The sequence below is a fragment of the Odocoileus virginianus genome, chromosome 19 (assembly GCF_023699985.2).
Source record: "Odocoileus virginianus isolate 20LAN1187 ecotype Illinois chromosome 19, Ovbor_1.2, whole genome shotgun sequence".
Classification (NCBI taxonomy): domain Eukaryota; kingdom Metazoa; phylum Chordata; class Mammalia; order Artiodactyla; family Cervidae; genus Odocoileus; species Odocoileus virginianus.
Genome location: NC_069692.1, coordinates 28242615 through 28259907, shown reverse-complemented (window position 1 = coordinate 28259907; position 17293 = coordinate 28242615). Strand labels below are relative to the sequence as shown.

The 17293-nt window shown below is 43.5% G+C and overlaps 1 protein-coding gene across 2 annotated transcripts in view; it reads right to left on the bottom strand.

Moving 5' to 3' along the window:
• The window catches only part of PREP (prolyl endopeptidase), a 134897-nt gene that overhangs the window by 30898 nt on the left and 86706 nt on the right, over positions 1 to 17293 (bottom strand). The gene's annotated exons all lie outside the window — the stretch shown is intronic.

Here is a 17293-nt window from a genome sequence, read left to right as displayed (position 1 = left end):
ACTGTTAGAACTAATTCACAAATACAGTAAAGTGGCATGATATAAAACCAGTACACAAAAATCGGTTACATTTCTTTACACTAATAATGAACTGTGAGAAACAGAAATCAAGAACACACAAATGGAAAGACATTCTATGTCTATGAATTGAGAGAATATTGTTAAAATATCTGTATTTCCCAAAGCAGTATACAGATTCAATGCAATCCTTATTAAAAAAAAAAAAACCAATGGTATTTTTGCACATAAATGGGCCCTAAAAGTCCATTAACTTGTATGGAGCCACAAAAGACCTGAATAGCTAAAGCAATCTTGAGAAAGAACAAAGCTGGAGGCAATCATATGTCCAGATTTCGAACTATATTATAAAGCTATAGTAATCAAAACAGTATGGAACTGGCCTAAAAACACACATAGATCAGTGTAACAGAACAGAGAACCCAGAAATAAATTCATGCTCATATGGCCAACTAATTTATAACAAAGAAGCCAAGAATATACAATAGAGAAAGGACAGTCTCTTCAACAAATGGTTTGGGAAAACTGGACAGCCACATGCAGAAAAATGAAAATGGACTACTATCTTACACCCTAAACCAGAATTAACTCAATACAAAGACTTGACCATCACACCTGAAACCATAAAGCTTCCAGAAGAAAACATAGATGTAAGTTTCTTGACATGACTCTTGATGATGATTTTTTAAAATATGACACCAAATGCAAAAGGAACAAAAGTGAAAATAAATAAGTGGGAATACATCAAGCCAAAAAGCTTCTGCACAGCAAAGGAAATCTTCAGTGAAGGGAAAAGCAACCTACTGAATGAGGGAAAATAACCATAAATCATGTATCTGATAAGGGGCTACTCTCCAAAATATGTAAAAAACTCATACAACTCAATAGCAAAACCCAAATAATCCAATTAAAAAATGGGCAGAAGACCTGGATAGACATTTTTTTTTCAAAGAATGGCCAATAGGTACATGAAAAGATGCCCAACACCATTAATTGTCAGGGAAATGAAAATCAAAACAATGAGATATCACTTGTTAGAATGGCTATTATCAAAAACACAAGAAATAACAAGTGTTGGCAAGGAGGTGGAGAAAGGGAACTCTTGTGTACTGTTGGTAGAAATATAAACTGGTGCAACCATTATGGAAAATGATATGGAAGTTCCTCAAAAAATTAAAAATAGAACTACCATATCATGTAGCAATTCCACTTCTGAGTATTTATCTGGAGACAGTGAAAAGACTAATTTAAAAAGATATATGTACCCCTATGTTTACTGCAGCATTATTTAAAATAACCAAGATATGAAAACAACCCAAGTGTCCCTCAACAGATAAATGAACAAAGAAATTGTGAGATACACACACACACGGGAATATGATTCAACTGTAAAAAGAAATGAATCTTGCCACAACATGTATGGACCTTGAGGACACTATGCTAAGTGAAATAACTCATACAGAGAAAGACAAATACCATACAATCTCTTATAAAAGGGATCTAAGAAAACAAAAATTAAGCTCACAGATTCAGAGAACAGACTGGTGGTTGCCAGAGGTGGGGGATGGGAGAAATGGGTGAACTATTTTGTTTTGCTTTTAAATAAATTGAATACAAATTTAAAAAACAAACAAATAGCAATCAAGAGTTTGGCATTAAAATGCTTGTAAGTAATAAAACAGAAATTAACTCTGGCTGAGGTACTTAAGAGACTGTATAAGCATAGATAAGGGATCCCAAACTTCCAACTTATTACTGATGAAAAATATTTAACATCTGACATTTTCCTATTTGTAGCTGTTAATCTATTAATTTAGTAATGCCATGGTGGGTGAGCTTTATGGCTTTTGAACTGTTTGGTTCTGGTAATTGGCTAATGAGATCGCACCTGCATCATAAGCACTCAACAACAATGCTTGAAATCATTTCAAATCCTCATTAACTCACACCTACAGCAGACCACTTATTTATTTTATTGCACTAGAAAAATAAAACTAATAACCAACGTTGAAAAGGCAAACTCCCGCCAGACTGTTCAGTAATAGAACAGAAAAGAACTGCATAGCTTAACAATTTGTGGCTGGCACTTATGCATCCTTAAAAGTGTGAACTATTAATATTAAAGAGAGACAGATGTTAAAGAGGAGAAAAGGGAGTGTTGTTTTTGCAGTCAAGCAGTTTGCAGAGGCGGGTGTGGGTGAGGGGTGGGGGATGGAATAACCTGCACAAAGCCAAGGGTGGCCCTCAATCAAGGACGGCGTTGGCAGAAGCCCCAGAACCAGGAAGCTGGCACAACAATCCAATTATCATTTTTCGTTTGGATATCCCAGGGGAAACTGAGATACAGCACAACACTGTGAAGAACAAATGCACACAAAATAATTCTGTTGCAGAAAAATGAATGACTGGAATACTGAAAAGGTGAATTTGGAAGTAAAATTTATAAACGCAAAGACATTTATGCAAGTTTCTGTTGGATACATCCAATGCTGCTATTATACTCTGATCTACTTCTTCCTAGAGTCTCTCAGACAATACAAATGTAGATCACCAAAAGAGACCCCTCAGGCGAGTAAGAGGCAAAACAAACAAACAAACAAAAAAAAACCCATCATAGATGATTTCATGTTACCTAAAGAACAATCATTAGGAAGCTTAGAGTACAGTGCATTTCACTCTCCCACTGGGACACGCGGGGTCGGCAGTAGACTCGCGCTGGCCGGGGCAGGCTGCAAAGAGACGGTCAACTAGAAGGGACAACTCAGAGGTTTAGAGGAGCATGACAAACAGCGGCAGAGAGGCAACTCACCCGGGGGGCAGAAACGAGGGAGGAAAATGAAGGCAAATCACAAAGCTCAGAAATCCTGCTGTGAAGATACAAGCACCAGTTCTTCTTTGCTTTCTGTTCTAAACTTGGCTGTGTGAACTGTTTTGTATTTGTGCAGCACAACAGTAGCAAAAATCTGTATCAGTGAAACTGTCTGTATATATATATTTTTTTTTTGATGGAATGCCTCTCACTACCTTGTATACCCCAGCACTACCATGGAAGAATGATCTTATCTATTCATTTTAAAATGTGGAAATGATATACCTTTGCACACACACACACACACACACACACCTTTTTATTATCACCCATTATCAAGACAGTGAAAATCGAAGTCTAACAAAAAGGAAAGCTTAAGATGGATAACTGAATCATGTTCATGGAAGATCCAGAAAAGAACATCATGCTGTACTGATGACAGATGCCGGGCAGGATGCTGGATGGGGGAGATTTGATGGCTATGAAGCATCAGGGCTGTGTGTGCAGAAAAGCTGTTTGTGAAGCCTGCCTGCTGAGTGCAAACATTTAGTGAGCTCTGTGTAATGTCTCTACTGCCTAGTCATTAACACACAAAGCCCAATACTCTTCAGAGACCCCTCACTCCTCTGGAAGCCGCTGGGCTAACAGGCTCCACTCACAGCCGCTCCGGTCCACTGCTGCCTGACTGCGGCTGGCTGCTCTCTCCACCAGATGCTCGCGGGCCATCCTGACACTGCCCAACCTGTGGCCACTCTGCTTTCCTACAAGACCACACCGTTTTCCTGGGAACTTTTCCACCGTGATGCAAGCTTTCCTGGCTCCTCTTCCCTACCTCCCTCACCTCCTGACCCATAAGCCTTAAAGCACCCTTGAAACTCTGGTCCTCTTGTCCCGTCTATGCACACCGCTGGGGTGCTCAAGCTGAGTCCATGGGTTCATCCACCACCCCCGCCAGCCCTCGGGACTCTGCCTGATTCCTGACCCTAATTCTCTGAGCAGCTGGCAGATGCCCCAGGTACATCTGGCACAGGCCCTGTGAAAGGCTCCCCAGGATAAAAACCTCACCCATGTGGGTGCACACCAGACCCTGGAGGGTTTGGGCCCGTCTCTTTTTCCAGGTTCACCTCTTAGGTCTGGGCTCCAGCTGTGGAGTTGAAGACTCTCCTCCCGCCAGCACCCTTCCCCGCTGCCCACAGTTCCTCTCCAGGAAGCCTTCTTCCCAGGAACAGTTTCAATGCTCCTCCTTTGGGCTGCCACAGCACCTGCAACCAACTGAAATCGGGCTGCTGAAACTCTCTGACTGCATCCCCATTTCTCTAGTAAACTGTCTTTCCTTATATTCCCAGCACTGCCGGATACATGAGAGTTGCTTAAGAAATGTTTGGGGAACAATTATTTTTATTTACTAAAGCAAACTATTCACTTAATCATTCCCAGATAATCACTATAATTCTTCACTAGAAAATTCTGTTTTATTTAAATCAGCATTCGTAAAACTGTCTTAAGCATCCTTCAGCTTCTCTCTGAGGCACAGGGTCTTCTGGGACCTCACGTAGACTAACACAGGATGGAAAGACCTTATAGAAACCACATACACAAGTCAATAAAAATGCTGAGAAGTGAAAAATGAAAGGTAAACTGAATGCATGAAATATGAGGCTGCTTCAGAAAACAAGCTAAAAGAGTCAAAACCACTTAAAGAAAATTTAGCTTCCAAAATCTCGAAAGGCAATTAAAAAAAAAATCCAAAGTAATCACAAACCCTCACAAAACGTAACAAGGGATGGGTCAAGTGAATTTACATGTTGGTGGAATTACTTTTTTTATTGCTCAACTTGTCTAAAAGATTCACAGACATTTGTAAGCAGGCAACAACAACACAATAAATGTGTGCTAGAAAAATTGACTTCGATGCTCTAAGAGGGAGAGGCAGTGATATTTCCTGCATTTTGTTGCAGACTATGACCCAAAATACTCTTAAAGATTAGCTCAGGCAGAAAATTCCACAGCAGTACCGATAGTAGTAAACATTCATTTTTTGACATTATTTGTTGGTTCTGAATGGAGAGAACCAATTATCATTGGCGAGGAGAGCACGGCAGTCCAACGCAGAAACTTTACACAAAAGAAATGTTCCGACTGCGTAGGTTTCTGGCCGTGCTAACTAGATAACTGAACACTGCTTCATCTATCGTGGCCTCCCTCATTCATTTGTCAAGTATCTACTCTGGGCTCTGTGGACACAGCAGTGGGGAAAACCACTTGCCTAAGAGAAATGAACACAGGAGCAGATTAAAAGATCACATCAGCTGGGGAGCAGTGCAGTGGGGAAGGAACACCACCAGACCTGGGGCCAGGAGGAGGAGAGCCGCTATCTTACAGGGGATGGAGGTGGATGGGGTCCCTCATCAGTTCTGTGAGGCTGAGTGAAGGACTGCGGAGGGGAGGAGTGCTGGGGGGCTGGATGGGCATGCATACACACACAAGCCAAGTGAGGGGCTGGTCTGACGGCAGCTGAGCAGATGAAGAGGAGAGCAGAGGCCGTACCGTGGGGGTCTGTGGGCATTATTCAAGGCTGGTCACACATAATCATAAGGGATATGTTTAATAAGAAACTACATTAACCTATGCAACAATAGCAAAGCGTCACCTTTCTTGACTACCGATCGCAGCACTGGTTGCCCTGCCTGCTCACACTGACCTCAGCCAGGACTTCTGCTTAACGCAGTACCAGTAATAGCATCAGTCATTCACCCAAGCTGACACCACCCCGAACACTCAATACTGTGGGGTAACACGTTCACCTCAAGGGAAGACTCTGGCTAGATCACACCTGCTTTCTCCCACTGATGAGAGCTGCCACGTTAGGGGCAGTCTAGCAGAGTTCTGTCTCCCACAGATGCCCCCTGCCACCGGCCAGCCCAGTGGCCGCTGGGCAGAGAACAGCCACGGAGGGGCTCCAGCTCTCGGTGGTGGGTGGGCAGGGAGAAGGCAGCGGCCTGAGGTGAGGACAAGAAGGCAGCGGGCAAAGAGGGGCTGGAGTGAATGGAATGAAAAATTAAGGAGAGAGGGGACAGGCCAGTGCCTGGTGACGCTGCAATGCAGCTGAGGGAGTCACGAGAGGCCGCCAGCCCCAGGCTGCTTCCCTGCCTCGGCCCAGCGTCATCCTGCCCTCCTCTCACAGGCCCTGGCACCCGAGAACTGCGGGCCCAATCCAGGTTCCTGGATATAAACGGGCCCACAGAGGAGCCATGGCGACCTGGGAGCTACAGGCAGAACTGTGAGGCCCAGTGGGCAGCAGACCAGTAGGGCAAAGCGGCAGGGCTTGGACTGGAGTCACCAGCAGCTCAGGTCGTGTGGAAGCCTGGGTTGGAAGTTCCATGTGTTCTTCATTAGGTAAAGTAGGAAAATAAACCTTACTTTTAAAATGGTGTGGAACTTCTCTGGCAGTTCAGTGGCTAGCACTTCACCTTCCAATGCAAGGGGGGGTGGGTTTGATCCCTGGTCAGGGAGCCAAAAGACCAAACCACAAAACAGAAGCAATATTGTAACAAATTCAATAAAGACTTTAAAAATGATCCACATTAAAAAAAATAATATTCTTAAAATAATAAAAACAGTGGGCTCAGGACACAATCTCTCCTACAATTTGGAGTCCAGCAGAGAGAATAGTAAAGGTCCTTGGAGGAAAAAAAGGTGACCATTCACTAGGTTTTCCAGAGCTGTTTGGGAAGAAAATATTTGGGGAAAAGGAAAACTTAAAAATAACAGAATGGATTTCTAGTGATAGCACTTCAGGTGTGTGGTCAAAGGATGACGCTGGGTGCATGGAGGCCTGCCCTGCCCCCTCTGGGGAGGAAAGTGTGGTGGTCTCTGCAGGCTGAGTCACCCCGCATGGTTCCTTCTCCTCCCGACACACAGCAGGTAGCCTTGGCTGTCTGCCCACTCTGAGGCTGGTCTGTCCTCAGGACACGGTGCTGGCCAACAATGTGTGGCTGGAGTGGGAGGTAACACTTGTGGACAAAAGCAATCTGGCCGTTACAGCATGGCCCAGCACGTGTGTGATACACGCCCCCTCTGTGCCGGGTCTGCAAGGAGCCCAGGCTGTCAGTGGACAGCAGGAGATACCAGCTTGCTGAGATTCCGGAGGGCCCTGTTACCTGCCATGGTCTAGCCAGTCCCTGTTAATAGGGAAAGGAGCAATTAGGAAGGAACACATTCGTCATTGGTAGACAACCCTAACACATGGTGTCTGAGAACTGAAAATATAAAAAATGCACATTTTTCAAAATTTTAAAACTACTTTTTTGAGTTGAAACTCAAAAATTGTTTAGAAAAAAAGAAAAACATGAGAAGATGGGGAATTTAGGGCCTGGGGGGATCTCACAGAAGGAAGGTGGGGAGCTGGTACTGGGAGTCACCATTCTGCAGCCCCCAGGCACGCACATACATGTTCTCGTCCCTCCCTCCTGGTGGAACAGAGGAAACCTCCCTCCTTCTGGGAAGGCCAGTCCCCCACCAGGGCTTGGAATCGCCTCACCTCCTCAAGAACTCGGCTCCCTTGGTGGTGCCCTTCCTACTGGGGTCAACCCACTGACACACCAAATCAGTCTGGTTTCTCCCACCTTAATAACATGCCACTGACCACCACCCCAAGCCACTGGACTTCTCAAGACCATCTACACATGGTTCTGCATTTATTTCCTCTCCTCTCATACCTTCTCCCTGGTCCTGAAATCACTGCCATGAAAACTATAAAAGGCTCTGCTGAGTCCTGTGCCCAGGGCCACAGAAGTGGAGCCCAGAATCAGGGACATCTCTGAGGCTGACTGAGCACCTTTGTAACTGTTGCCACAACAATCACTCTGATAATCACTAACAAGCTTCTTGACTCCCAATGAGACAAAGATGCCCACTTCAGTAAGCACTCAACAGCACCCCAAGCAATCACCTAACGCCAACCTTCCAGCAGGAATTTTCTTTGTCTTCAGGCTATGAAAATTGGCTATTAACGCACAAAAAACTGTTGACTCTTCCCTGGCCTGTCAGGAGTTGTCGGCCTGCTGCACTTTATCTCTGCTCTTTGTTCTTAATAAATTCACTCCTTTCTGCAATACTCTGTGTCTGGAAATTCTTTTCCAACCTGTGCTTGGACTGCCTCAACAGGCTCCATTTGTAAATGTCGTATAAAATTAAAAGCTAATTTTTTTTATTGATTTGCTTTTTAAGCACAGCAGTACAAGTTATTCTACAGAAAGAAAACGATGAATTTGAAAAAGTAGTCTAGAGAAGGGGAAAGAGAGTGGAAAGATATAAACCATAGCTATTAAAAGTCAGAGATGTTCAGTCAGCCTATCAGGGATTATTTTTTCTAAAAAAAACTTTTTAAACATGTAAACTTTTAAAACATTACATTTTAAACATTTAAAATGTTAATTGTTGCAGTTAAGAAAGTAATGCAATACAAAGTAACATGACAACAAAGCCAATCCCCCAATCCCTCAATAACACCTGCCCCTAAGAAATCTGCACTGTCATCACCAGCCCAGGTTGGATGCATGAGATAAGTGCTCGGACCTGGTGCACTGGGAAGACCCAGAGGGATCGGGCGGAGAGGGAGGTGGGAGGGGGGATCGGGATGGGGAACACATGTAAATCCATGGCTGATTCATGTCAATGTATGACAAAACCCACTACAATATTGTAAAGTAATTAGCCTCCAACGAATTAAAAAAAAAAAGAAATCTGCACTTTCTTCAATTTACAATGGGGCTATATCCTGATAAACCCATCATAAACTGAAAATATTGTAAACTGAAATGCATTTAATATACCTAGCCTACCGAACATCATACATTAGCCCAACCCACCTCAAACATGCTTATAATACTTATACATTAGCCTCAGTTGGGCAAAATCATCTAACACAAAGTCTATTTTACAATAGGGCTGGATACCTCATATAATATATTGAGTACTATACTGAAAGTAGAAATCAGAATGGCTGTATGGGTACAGCATGGATGTAAGTGCATCGGTTGTTTAGCCCATGATCACCCAACTGGCTGGAGCTGAGGCTCTCTGCCTCTGCCCAGCATCACAAAGGAATGTCCTACTGCACATCACTAGCCCAGGAAAAGCTCAGAATTCAAAATACAGTGTCTACTGAATGTGTATCACTGTCATAACATCATCTAGTCAAACCATCGCAAGTCAGGGACCATCTGTATATGAACACCGCATACATCCTCTCTCCTCTTTCTCAATATACCCTCCCCAGCCACTACTCTGAACCCACTGCTGACTGCAAGTGCTCCTGTCAGGATTATTAATGAACCCAGCTCATCAGCTCCAAGAACTCCTCTTTCTTCCTTACTGACCAACTCAACACATGATGTTGCCTGTCACACCCCCTTTCCATCTTCTCTCCTTGGCTTCCTGGTCTACCCGCTCCACAGTCTGCTAGTTTTCCTGCACGTCTCTGGCTGCTTCTTCTCCAGCTGTTTGCTGGCTCTTCCTCCTCCAATTAATCCCTAGATGTGGGGCTCCTCAGGGCTCAGCCACGAGCCTTCTCCACTCTTGACATGTTCTTCCATCTGATCCAGTTCCTGCCCTGGATTTAACCAGCACACTAATGCTGAAGGTGCCCACATTTATCACTCTAAGCCTTTGACCATAAGACCCAAGTATCTAACTCCATACCTGACATCATCACCCGGATGAAAAGGTAACGATAGGCCCAAAACATTTTTCCTCTCAAACCCGTCCTCCCCAACCCACTGCCAACAACTTGATACATGATACCAGCTGCTCAGAGTTGAAATCAGTCACCCTTGATGGGCCCCTGACCTTACCCTCTCCCCTACACATGCAATTCCTGTTTCCTGTTCAGCCTACTTCCCAGGTGTAATCCAAACACACTTACTGCATGTCCAAAGTCTACACTTCAGTCCAGGCCACCTTATCTCCTGCCTGGTCTATTGTTGTGTGTGTGTGTTAGATGCTCAGTCATGTCCGACTCTCTGCGATCCCATGGACTGTAGCCCACTAGACTCTTCTGTTCGTGAAATTCTCTAGGCAAGAATACTGGCACAGGGTGCCATTCTCTTCTCCAGGGGAATCATCCTGACTCAGAGATCAACCCTGGGTCTCTTGGCAGATTCTTTACTGTCTGAGCCATTGACAACTGTCTATCAGCTCTCTCTATGCCCACAACTGCCCTTTGAATCTATTCTCCATAAAACAGAACATGGTTTTCTTAAATTCAGAACGTATCACTTTCCAGTAAAAAACCCTGTAGAGACTCCCACCACACTTGGGATCCCAAACAAACTTCTAACATGGCCACAGAGCCCTGTCCTCCGCCACACCCATCACCCATTCTCCTCCACTCACTGCAGCCCAGCCGTCTCTTGGGTCCTCTCTGAAGGCAACTCATTTTTACTCAGCGCCTTTGCTTTAACACGCCTGGGCTCTTCTCTTATTTTCATGTGATTAGTTCCCTTTCAGCTTTTAAGTTTCCACCTAAATGAAAACTCAAGGGAACTATCGTTGATGATTCAATTCACACTGGGCACGTCTGCCACTCCCAGCAACAGTCATTGTTTATTTCATTCACAGCCCTTGTTCCAACTTGCAACATTCGCATTTATTTTCTGTTCACTTGCTTTTGCCTTTTTCCCACATAAGAGTGAAGACCACATCTCTCCAGGTCACTGCCACATCCTCAGTGTTTAGCCCAATGTGAGGCACAGAGTAAATCCTTAATATGTACAGCAACTGCATAAATGCACATGGTTCTTCCCTACCCCACCTCTACCAATCAATGCAGACCAAGAATTTCTGATGCAGGGTGAGGAGGAGGAGACCTGCTGAGTGGGATATGAACTTGTAAAGGTGCAAAAGTCTAGATGAGTGAGTGGAAGCAGCTCTGGCAATACCCCTTAACATCCCTGTTCCTTCCTAATTCTGAAGAGTCTGAGTCACGGATCAAAGTCGGTGCTTCCAACACAGCCCGATCTGCAGATTCTCAAACACACCAGCCACTGTGTAGAGTATTTATACTTTTCTCTAATCTTTTCCAACTATTTAAATTAACTATAGTCACATTAAATTCCAGAGTTGAACTAGACATGCCGTGCAAAACAGAGAAGCTGAGGGTCTAGATGTAAGTGGCATATACATGATGGTTTTTACTTACCCCCAGAGGGTTTTCTGTTTGAGATTTCATTTCAGAATTACCCACTACCATAACCGGGATCAAAGAGTATATTCTCTGCATAAAAACATGTCTGTATGCATCTTAACATTTATATTTACATACAAAGGACACAAATGAAGGCAGCTGGAGACAAGGAGGACACACGGCATTAAGCATTACTTAGCAGATTAAACTAGTAGATGATTTTTAAATGTATAAGAATATGGGCTGCATTTATCAATACAGCCTGAGTATCTACTCTTTCTTTTGAGACAGGAGCCAAGGTCAATGATAAGACTTTTCTAGGCTCTTAATAAAGCCACAATGTTTTATATCAATGTCTACATGAAGACCTAAAACTACTGACCTCAGGGCAACCAACTGCTGAGTTGTGGCAGCCTGATCAGAGGCGGACACAGCTGCTCAGAGGCTCAAGGGCACTGCAGAATCGGGGACCTGGCTTAAGCGCCAGCTATGCCACCAGGTGACTGGGAACAACTCAGCCGACTTCCCAACACCACTGGCTGCTCATCCAGAAAACGGAGATCACGGGAGCATCATCTCCAAGGGCGGGTCTTCTCTAAAGAAGTCAGTGCAGACAAGCCTGGCATGGAGACAGCGTACTGTGTGCGCACACCCAGGCTGTGTGTTCAAGCACCAGCTGAACATCCATCCCCGCTCCCTGGGTTTTGCTTTTGACTGAGTCCCCAAGAGCAGGGACAAGAAGAGAAGTTTCTATGGAGGAGTTGGGACTTGGGTGAATACTGAAATATTGAAAATATATAGAGTTTCCGAGAACAGAGTTAAAAAAAAAAAGTAAGCAGCACCAGAATGGAGAACGGAGAGAGACAGCCAGGCAGAGGCAAGTCTGAGGGTGGTGGTCAGGGCTGCTTAGGAAGTGAGCCTGAGTGGTGTGGGGATTTGGGCTGGTGAGGTTGCACCTTTGTGAGCTGGATGGAGGAGGGCGCCAAGAGTTCAGAGAGGAGCTCATACTTGACACTGACCAGGAACCCGCATTTGTGTCCTTGCTTAATAACTCATGATGCCTTCCACTTCACAATACTTCACCACCGTGTTTATCACTATGATGACACTTCTAATCCACTTCTTACATTGAGTCAGCACTCTTTCTGCCTCTGTTTTCACACAGAGTATTTTTTTTTTTTTTATCATTTAATAGGTCCCATAAAGGTCTGCAGAGTGTTCACTAGATCTTCACATGATGTAGAAACATACTTTTAGAGGCAAGGAAGCTTAGGGATTTAGAGGCCTTTTAGGATAACTTGTTTATTTTAAAGGTGAAAAGCAAAAACCAAACTCCAACCAAGTATAGAGAGCAAAAATAACTTATTCTCGTAACAAAACACACAGCATCAGCACAGCTTTGGAGTTCTGTGTTCTACTCCTGGCTCTGTCAATTACTGAAGTGTGACCTTTGCTAAAACACTTGGCAGGCTGAGCTTCGGTTTCCTCATCTTTACTATTATTATCGTTTGGCATACCGTGTAGCATGTGGGATTTTAGTTTCCGACCAGGGATGGAACCTGCGCCCCCTTAACAGTAGAAGCACAGAGTCTTAACCACTGGACCCCCAGGGAAGCCCCCCTAGTTTCCTCATCTTTAAAATGAGAGGGTTCGTGTAGATGAACCCTAATGTACATGCAATTTGTCCAGAGCCCAAAACCATCAGTGGAAAAACAGAGCACCTAGGAAAAAGCAAGAGAAGCCGTGAGATTAGGGACCTAACACCTGTCCAAGGCTGATTCGTGCCATGCTTCCATTCCAAAGAGCGGGCCTCTGAGGATGGTCTGTGTTCATGTCCTCTGCGAGAGCGGTACAGGCAGAAAGACGACTCCAGCACAGAATAAAACACCCGGAGAGCCAACTGCACACTGCTTACTTAGCCTTATCATTTCAGAGGCAGTCGCTCAGTTCATCTTAATGCTCAGATAGTCTCACACAACTTTTTTATCAACTTCTGCTAAAGTTAGGACAAGCATTCAGGAATGGCAAATACTCGTGTTCTAGAGGCAATATTAAATGTCTTTCTTTATGGGAGAGAGAAGCCTCTTGAAAAGGTGCTTCTGTGTCTGAAGTGTGTGATTTCTACTGTTCACAACGATAGTATCTGAAAATTCAACTTCTGTGGAGTCTTAGTTTTTTCAGTGGGATCCTGAGATTTAGATACCTGGCCACCAGGTGGCGTGTGGACTTCTTGGTCTCAGGATCCAAACCAAGTTTCTGCTGAAGGCCTATTCGGCCTTGTGTGGCACATTGCTAGGTGTCCCCCAATATCCATTCCTCCCACTTCCTTGATAATAAGGCCCAAATTTTTAGCTGGCGCACTTTTTCTGGGAATAAAACTACATCTTTAAACCTCCTTGTGCTAGGTGTGGCCATGTGAGTATGTCTTCACCAATAAAATGCAAGTGGACATAATACATGTCACTTTCTGGCAAACATGCTTATAAGATACTCTCCTCCTGATCATCTCTCTTCTTCCCTATTGCTGCCTTCATGCTGGCTGGAAAGTGAATAGCAACATGGCTGGAACCCCGGCAGCCTTCTAGGACCATGAGGAAATGGCAGGAAAGAAGCCATGATACAGCAGCAAGACAAAAAGAGCTTGGATTCCTTACACCTTAGACAACAAGTCGTTCCTGGACTAATTTCCCCTGCACTTCCTTTATGTGAGAGGGAAAAATAAACATCTCTCTCCTTTAAGCCATGTTTATTTTTTACTTTTTCTCCTTTTGCTCCCACAGTTTGAGTAACACACCTTGAGATTCATTCAAATTCATTTCTAAAAACAGAACTAGTTATTAAACTAGCCTAAGATAAGCACCATTAGCACACATACTATTCAGAGATGACGACAAAACTACTGATACAGTTCTAATAAGAACGAAGTGACTTTCTACCTTGTTTTTAAAGGATAATGAAATATAACAACATTCTTCTCCCAAGATAGTTTTCTAGCAAGGGGTTAGAGCTAACTGTTAGCTGTGAGTAACCTGAAATCAGTATCAGCAAAGCTCAGCAACTTGCAGCTTTTACAGATCTCAAAAGCCATGACTCCGGAACAATTTAAACAGAATTTAATCTATTTAAATGGTTTTATTACCTACAACAGCAAACTCAGATCTATAGATAACTGAATTATTAAAATTTTTGTGCATACTAAATATGAACAAATCTCCACTGAGTACAGTTGTCACTAGGGTAATGAGTTTATGGATAGCCTAATCTCTGACAATTATGGCTTCCATTGCAGTGACATTATTAAAGAATAATAAACTTAGTCCGTCATCTAGAAATGAATCTAAGCCACAAAAATTAAATCAACACCTGTTTAACTTATTAACATCTCATCAAAATAAGGTGAAAAAATTTCCATGTCAAGTCACTGCCGCATCCCCAGGAGAGCCAAGGCCTCCCTCCCCAGGCTGTCAGCCACCAGGAAGGGCTTTCCCGGTTCTTGTCTCATTGCAGGCCTATTTCCTCCAAGCAGAGTTCAGAGAAACTGAGGAAGCTGGGCAGAGGCCTGGGCTGCCTTGAGCCGTTTTACACCTTGGAAAAGGAAGCCCTGCAGGAGACTCAGTGACCCTGCAGCCCTGCAGTGACCAGGCCTGTCTGGTCACTCAATTCCCAAGACCATTTTGTGATTTTTACTCTAAGTGGACTACATATTCTCAGGCTGCTGCAAAACAATGTCCTCCTTCAAAACATGGAAGAACACCTTTACAAGTGGTATGGAGACTGCAGCAACCACACACTGGGGCCCCGTAACCTATTTCTCTGTTTTAAGATAGCAAGAGAACAAAAACTCTTATCATCTTTCACAGTCAGTTATTTTAACACAGCTGCTATCTAAAGAGGAAACAGATACAAACATATGCCCTCTGAATATGAATATTATGATCTCAATCTAGAATGGCTGTGAGACAAAGGGAATTCTAAAGAAAGGCAGGAATCTGTTTATGCAAGAATATGTCTCTGTGAAGCGTAAGATAAAAAAATAACACGAAAGCTTTAGGCACAAAATTGCCAAGAACAACTGACTCAATTTAAAGCGATTTCCTAATCATATGCAAGCACCATATCCTCTCAAAAGGTTCTTTTTGAAAATATTCCCCCATTCACTCTTAACTAACATGTTCTGAAGATTTCCGACCTATCCTTAACTGTGAGAACACAGTGATAGAGAAAAACGTTATCATTAGTTCAACAGTCAGCAGATCAAGGATGTGGATGAGTCAAAAGCTGCATGTGCTGTGCACTCAGCACAGAAGTCAATGAGCTAAATTGAAACACTAACTAATGTTCTGTGGATTCATGTTTGTTGAATGACAAAGCCTGTAGGCCAGTTGCTGTTCAGTCGCTCAGTCGTGTCCAACTCTTTGCAACCCCATGAACTGCTACACACCAGGCTTCCCTGGCCTTCACTATCTCTTGGAGCTTGCTCAAACTCACATCTGTTGAGTCAGTGATGCCATCCAACCATCTCGTCCTCTGTCGTCCCCTTCTCTTGCCTTCAATCTTTCCCAGCAAACTCCAGGAGTTGGCGATGGACAGGGAAGCCTGGTGCGCTGCAGTCCATGGGATTGCAAAGCGTCGGACACGACTGAGTGACTGAACTGTAGACTAGTAACTACAAATTACTATCAAGGTTACAAAAGTCTAGACTAAAGAAAAATAACTCCACTCCTTCTACCCCAAGGCATCTTGGTACACCCAAAGAATCATCTAATTTTAATTTTCTAATAATCTAATTTTAAAAATCAGCTTTTGGTCAGCTATAAAGCAAATCACCTTTGGGATGTTCTTGATGTTTCACATGCAGTACTTGTAGGTAAATCTCAGAAGGGTAAAATTCCTCAGTTTAAGAGGACAGGACTCAAGGTAATAAAATCTGTGTTAAATACTTATAATTCTTACTATTTCTGTACTGTTGATTTAGGTTTACTATTGCCCCATAAAATGGAATCTTCCTTCTAATTTATTCTTTTATAACACGTGGAAACTGTTGTCAATGGAGTTGATGCAGAGTATACCGAGTTCACTGATCTTTTTCAGGTCTATAAATTTTGACTTTCACTTTAGGAGGAGAAAAGACAATCTTTCAGCTGTCAAAAATTTCTGGCTGAACAAAAATGAGACACTGAGAAACCAAACAGAGCATTTTTGCTACACCGCATCCTTTGTCATGCACGTTCAGCCACAGGGCAAATGCTATTTCATCCACAAAAAAAAAAAGCTGTCAGAGGCAGCCCTACTACACAGGATGCTGAGGGCAGGACTGCTTTCTTCTTGAACGTACTGTGAAATTATGAAATTAAACTGCTACGAAAAGGTAGAGGCAGTCTCTGAAGGAAGAATTGTGGTGAAATTGTTCAGGAGTCCCCGCAGGGGCCTGGGGCTTACAAAAGCAGCCATCCCTCAAAGCCCAGCCCAGTTTCCACCCCTCCCAGGAAGAATCCCTGGGTATCCCAGCCAGGATGTCACGGTGCAGACGGAAACGTTCACCTTTCCCCTGATCACTGTGATAACATCTTGGGGTATCTGACCTTTCAGAGCTCCGTGTCTCAGCTTTCCAGCCTGACTGCAAACTTTCCAGGGACAGTGCCTGTGTCTGGAACTTCTCTGGATTCAAACAGTACCACCTGGCATTGCACATCACATAAATATTTATTGACAGATTAAATTTTCCTATTTGTTCCCTTTGGTTTAAAATGAAACATATTACTGATCATAAATATAGACAAGATTCTCTTCATATAAATCACTTATCACTAAACCTTTGTTATTAATGTAATTTCTAATGCTCAGGATTTCCATTTCTTTTTAAAGACATGCACACAGATGTTCTGACCAATATTACATAGTGGTCATGTCATTCATAATAAAAAGAGGAAAAAGATCAGTCAACCGCAGCTATGATAAACCTATCCAAAACTTAATTTTTATGTGTATCACAGACTGGAAGAGAAAGTTTTTCCAGGATCTGATTTTCAAAATTGTATTTCCTATACAGATGAATTTTTCTCCCAAAGCTGTAGTCAGGACTGGGTAAAGACTATATAGTAGCTATGTTCTGTGTATGTCAGCAAAACAGGACACTCCCTCCCTCCCTCCCCCCACCACCATTCAAGAGCTCTGGTCCCGAATGAAAGCACATCACACAAAGAACAGCCCTGTGGCTGGTTTGGCCACGTGTTTCTTCGACCCTCCTTTTTCTCTCTCCTTCACTGAGTACATCCTATGAG